The sequence below is a fragment of the Lycium barbarum genome, chromosome 10, assembly GCF_019175385.1.
Source record: "Lycium barbarum isolate Lr01 chromosome 10, ASM1917538v2, whole genome shotgun sequence".
Taxonomy (NCBI): Eukaryota; Viridiplantae; Streptophyta; class Magnoliopsida; order Solanales; family Solanaceae; genus Lycium; species Lycium barbarum.
Genome location: NC_083346.1, coordinates 10,482,306 through 10,488,606, shown reverse-complemented (window position 1 = coordinate 10,488,606; position 6,301 = coordinate 10,482,306). Strand labels below are relative to the sequence as shown.

Below are 6,301 nucleotides of genomic sequence, written 5' to 3'. Positions count from 1 at the left end.
TTTAGTTAAACATAACTAAAAGTCAGCCGGAGGGGGCATACAAAATTTAAACTTTACCTTGTAAGGCAAACTTTTAGTTATGCCTTAAGGAAAACTTACGCCTTATGGGGCATACTTTTAGTTATGTTTTATGGCACACTTTTATTTAAGGCATTACTAAAAGTTTACCTTGAAAAGTTTTAAAAAAATACATATATATGCTTCAAGGCAAAGTTTGCCCATAAGGCATAAGTATGCCCCCATCGGCATAAGTTTGGTAATTCATGAACAAGTTTATGCCGATGGGGGCATACTTTTAATGGGCAAACTTCAAAATTTAAACTTTGCCTTATAAGGCAAACTTTTAGTTATGCCTTAAGGAAAACTTACGCCTTATGGGACATATTTTTAGTTATGTTTTATGGGCACACTTTTAGTTAAGGCATTACTAAAGGTTTACCTTGAAAAGTTTAAAAAAAATACATATATATGCTTCAAGGCAAAGTTTGCCCATAAGGCATAAGTATGCCTCCATCGGCATAAGTTTGGTAATTCCTGAACAAGTTTATGCCGATGGGGGCATACTTTTAATGGGCAAACTTTTATGCCGGATTCGGCATAAACTTATGAAGGAATTATCAAAGTTATGCCGGAACCGGCATACTTATGCCAAGTCTGCCCATAAGACATAAGTATGCCAGGTCCGACATAACTTTGCTAATTCCTTCACAAGTGTATGCCGATGGGGGCATAGCGAAATTTAAACTCTGTCTTGCGAATTTTTTTTAAAATTTTGACTGTGTGCGGGTTCGAAACTGAAACCCATGGAATTTAGCGAAGGACAAAATTTAAAGATTTCAAATATGAGGGGCAAAATTTAAAGACCACCCCAAAAGAAGCGCAGTTATGATAGTGACACTGAAACAGTCCATTAGAAGATTATTTATTTCCACAGGAGAATTTCTTCCATTGATGTGCAGAACCCATAAAAAAAGATATGGTTTAAATGTAACAATAACTATAGTTCAGATCGAACAAGTGCGGCTAATTTTAATTCTAACATTAATAATTATGTAGACATCATATGAAATGACTCCCATCAAGGTTTGTCCATTTACTCATCTGTTTTAGGTAATTTAAAACTTTTATAACGTAACATAGCCATAAAAAAGACAGTAATGAGTTCATCACAACCTTTTACGGTTTAATTAATCCTGCAAAATATTTGTGCTTTATTTTAAATCTCTTATATGTGAAAACAAAAAATTTCTGAGAAAATTGATATGAAGTATAAAATAATTTGTAATAGACCACAAATTTAATTGACTCGTCTTTCTTTAATCACATTCACCGGCAAGTTTCACGTCTCCCTCTTCCATCTTTATTTATTCATTTTATTAAATTTTATTTTGATCCGTTCATAGTCTAGTCTCCACTAATAATTGACTGGGGGAAATTAGTTGGATGATTCAAGTCAGCTTCTAAAGAATATAATAAACGGATAGGAAGTAATCAATCAACTATAATAATTAGTTCTGTGATTAGTTACTAAATAATCTATTCATGTGTGAATACCAACAGATGTCATTGCGTGGTATTACTTCAGTTTTTTTTTTTTTAACCTTCTTTTTCCGTTTTCGGTATGCTTTCTAGTTTCTACTAGTGGTCAATTTAATGGTACGTGAACAAAGTCGCGGCTCAACAGTATTTGTGGTCTAAAGCCAATATTCGACGAGAGGCCTTAAACTATATAGTCGGATTCATCTTTTCAAGTTGACATATTTAAATTCTAATTACTTATTAAGAAGATAATTTATACTATGGAGTAAAACTAACAGAAACAACAAATATTAGATAAAAATAACACTTGAAAATTTAGACTAAGAGAATCTGATTAAAAAAATCAGTGATTTGATTCCAAAATATCCTTTGGCTGCTCAATAACTCCTCTTGGAAACAAAATAAAAAAAATACAAAAGAGTGCAATATATTTTGCCAAAAGTAGTCTTAACCTATGATTTTTCAGAAAATAATAATATATATTAGATTGGAATTCATAAAAGCAAGAAAGAGAATATAGGAGTGCATAAATGTTATATAAGAGATCGACATTCTGGACAAGTCAAGAAAGAGCATAGTATAAAAAATGTATTCCATCCGTTTACTTTTACTTGTCCACTATGAATTTTGCACAAATAAACTATAAATGAAGTGCATATTTTATCAAGATGCTCATATTAATTGGTTATAGTCTTAATGGACTTAAAAAATGATTTGAAATGAGTAATTAGTGATAAGGGTATAACATAAAAAATGAACTATTTTTATCTAAATTAGCGAAAGTGAACAAGTAAAAGTGAAAATCTATTTTCGATATTCATCTTAAAAATTATGCTTTTCTACTTAAAAGTACTCATAATTTTTCAAAACAAAAAAAAACATTAATTAATTAACCTATTATTGACAAAAAAAAAAAAAAAGGGGCCCCCCAAATATGGGGGCCTAAAGCTCAAGCTTTAGTTGCTTGACACTAAGGCCGGCTCTGACAAAGTCCCCATATTAATATAATTGAAATGAAATAGAAGCTACTTATAAGGTATAAGGATATTTTTAATAATGTGAGCCCGGTAGAAAAATCACACGGACTTAGTCAAAAGCAATCAATATCACAATATGTTATTAAGAGTGTCTTTGAACTGTTTTAACTATTATTGGTATTGAGCCAATGGTTCGATGAGATGAGAACGAAGATTACAGAGTGATGACGTAGGGCCCAACTTAGTGCCTTTGCTTGTCGATTAACTGCTTTGTTACTTTTATCCGTAGCTTCAAAGATCCATGCATAAAAGAAAAAGGCAATGTGCTTTGGTGGAGATTGTGGGTGTAACACCCCGCATTTTGGGACTGAGTTTAAGCTCATATCATTAGAGTTCTAGTGGAAACATGGAAGGTTTGAACGTTTTGCGAAAATGGTTGATAGGCCTATTTCGGGCAGTGATAACTCCTTGATCGGTTTGGAATTTTGGAAGGTACTATCAATGAAGTTGTAGTATGTAGAAATACCTTTCTAACGATATAAGGATCAAGCCAATCAGAGATCGGAGCAAGGAGATATGATCGTCTCAATATGGCTAATAGTAAGGCACTTGAAATCCTATAGAATCGGCTAAGTTTTTGATACGTCTGCCTTCCAGTCAAATTTCATGAAAATCCGTTGGGAATTTGAGAACACTTCCTTGATGAAAGTTGTAGCCCTTTGAAATAGATTTCCAACGGTATCTTACGGGGGTCAAAAGGACATCTGTGCAAAGAGTTATGCCCATTTTACTGAAGCCTGTTCGCTGGAAGTTCTGCCAGCGTAACGGTGACGTTACGGGCCGTATTTCGTGTTACGGTCCGTAACAGTGGACCGTAACGTCCCGAAAATTTCCAGAACCTCACTGGAAATTTTCACCAAGGTACGGTACCAAGTTACGGTCCGTACCTCGTGTTACGGGACCGTAACAGTGACCGTATCTTGGTCCGTATATACGTTTCGGGTCACCTGACTTCGGGAGGCCATAACCCTATCATAACTTGGGAATTTGGGAAAACTCAAAGAACGAAAGTTGTAGATAATTGAAACACCTATCCAACCATAGGTTGTGGGTTCACAGGAGACATCGGTATAAGGAGATATGGACGTTTTAAGACAGCAAGGTCTCAACCAGTTTTCAAGTTGGGTCAAACCCATTTTCCCTTGGTATAAAAGGGAAATATAACCCTAGCAGCCCATTTCTTTCTCCAAATTCAGATTTTAGAGAGAGGAAGTGAGAGAGAAGGGAAATTAGAGAGAGAAAGTAGAAAATCAACCAAGTTTAAGGCCCCGAATCCCAAAGCTCGTGAAGGAAAAAGTGTAGTACAAGTCGTTGTCGTCATTTTAAGCCCAAGATCGGACTTGGGGGTGTTGATTTCGTGATTACTACTCTTGAAAGGTAATATTTCTACTCCCTAATCCTTTATGGTTTTGAATTGATGAATTCTTGGGAGAATAATAATTGGGTTGTTGAAGAGAATTATATGAACTATGCTAGGATTGTTGGATTGTTGATGTGGGATTGTTGGATTCATATGTGTGATGAAGAATGATGTTAATTACACCTAATTGAGATTGTATATTTGGCTAGAAGTAAAAGAATGGGGATTTGGTGAAGAAAACACCATTAATGAGGGTCATAGAGCTTCATGCCCACTAAGTGTTTGATAAAATGCTTAGATGAACAAAACATGGATATTGTTGCTAATATAGAATCCCTATGACTTGTATTGCTATAGATTGAAGTTGAAGGGATTGAAGAACATTGTGATACGCTCAAAAGCGGGAAGTTAAGGTATGTAGAACTTCCATCCACATGTGGGAATCTCTACGTTCTTCCCCATGATCCATTTCGTAAAAAATCTATGAAGTTCAAATCCTAGGGCATTAAATCCAACATATTGGTAGCCCGTAATTATGTATGTATGTACACGAATTTCGTATCTATGTTCGTTATTGTATTCCTAATCTTCCATTATTGATATTAGGAATCCCAGCTTAATCCATGAATCATGAATTCCTCCTCATGTGTTCTCATTATGTTCATATGAAACTTTATGATTTTATCTAGCAAGTTACAAACATATTTTCAAGTCAATTATATATATGATTTCGAAATATTCTTATTACTCATGAATCAAGAACATGTTTGCAAGATTATGACAAGTTATCTTATGAAACTATTTTACAAGATTATTTCATGAAACCATGTTTACAAAATTATTGCATGAAACCATGTTTACAAGTTATTTCGTGAAATCATGATTACAAGACAAGTACAAGTTAATTCACGAAACCATGTTACAAGTTATTTCGTGGAATCATGATTACAAGTTAATTCACGAAAATCATGGGCTTCTTAGCCAATTATATTATGTTCATGTTTTTGGGAGTTGCACGAATTACCGAGAAGGCTCAGATAGCCTGAAACTATGTAGCCACCATAGGACAAGGATCGCTCCGCCCAGTTAGGACGATACCTTAATTTCACACTGAATGGTTCCATCAGGTACGTTATTACCTTATACCCTGGCAAGGTATAGGGGCTCTGCTGGTCCGGCGAGGTACCAGACTCCACGTATCCACGTGGTGATATCATGTTGTCGGTTTATGAAATGCTCTCCCCACTTATCATGTTTTACTCATGTTATATATATATATGTACTCATGCTCATGCTCATGCTCATGTTCATGTCCAAGTTTTCAGTTTCAGTTCTTATCATGTTATTCCATGTCCCATGTTGTTTCTTCCGGTTGCTTTACATACCAGTACATTCAATGTGCTGACGTCCCCTTTTTATTGCCCGGGGGCCTGTATTTCACGATGCAGGTACGGATTTACAGGACGATGCTTCTGATCATTAGGATTTGCTCGTATCAGCTTATTGGTGAGCCCCATCTCATTCGGGGTTTAGTCAACTTTTACTTTATGATTAATTATGCATCTAAAGGTATGCTGGGGGCCTTATCCCAGTAAGTATGTTTTCCAGTCAGACTCATGATAGAGGTTTCATAGACTAGACAAGTCAGTTATGCTATGTCAGACATTCGGAGTCGTATAGCCATTTTTGGCTCATTCATGTTATTTCCGCACTCATGTTTAAACAAGTGTTTTTATTAAGTATTATGACTTACTACATTTTATAAAGGCTCATCATGCATTCACGTTATATTTCCGCTCATGTATGCCTCATGATAGTTCAGCAGGCCATGTGGTTCGCTCGGTCACATGCAGTCAGGCACCGAGTGCCGTGTTACGTCCAGGCCATGGTTCGGGGCGTGACAAAGCTTGGTATCAGAGCCTAGGTTCAAGTGTCTTAGGGAGTCTATGAAACCGTGTCCAGTGGGGTCACTTTTATATGTGTGTGCGCGCCACACATATAAACAGTTGACCACCAAGACATTCAAGATTGTCTCATTTCTTTGTACTCTAGATCGTGCCATGAAGCTTGGAGCAATAAGAAACTTCTCTTCCTCTTGAATTACGTACGTTTCGAATGCGCAGGAGATGAATAGAAAATTCAAGGTCCAAGTAAGGATGTTTACCCATAGGGGGTACAATTGTGCAGTACTTACGGGTAACGAATAAGACTTCAAGTGCTATTGAAAGTGGAATACAATGTAAGTTGCCCGAGAAGGGATGTAGTGGAATGAATGGTATGTTGAATGATAATGATGTTCTTGAGAAAGGTACATCATGGAGGATCTCAAGGGAGTGGTGGTAGACAGTTTTCTACCGGAGCTCAT

The 6,301-nt window shown here is 36.1% G+C and overlaps 1 long non-coding RNA gene across 1 annotated transcript; it reads left to right on the top strand.

The window, feature by feature from the left end:
- The first annotated feature begins 3,776 nt into the window (after positions 1-3,776).
- On the top strand, positions 3,777-5,702 carry LOC132615604 (uncharacterized). The gene is made up of 3 exons (XR_009572758.1): positions 3,777-3,953; positions 4,294-4,349; positions 5,385-5,702. It is a non-coding gene; the product is annotated as an uncharacterized LOC132615604 (long non-coding RNA).
- The last annotated feature ends 599 nt before the right edge of the window (positions 5,703-6,301 follow it).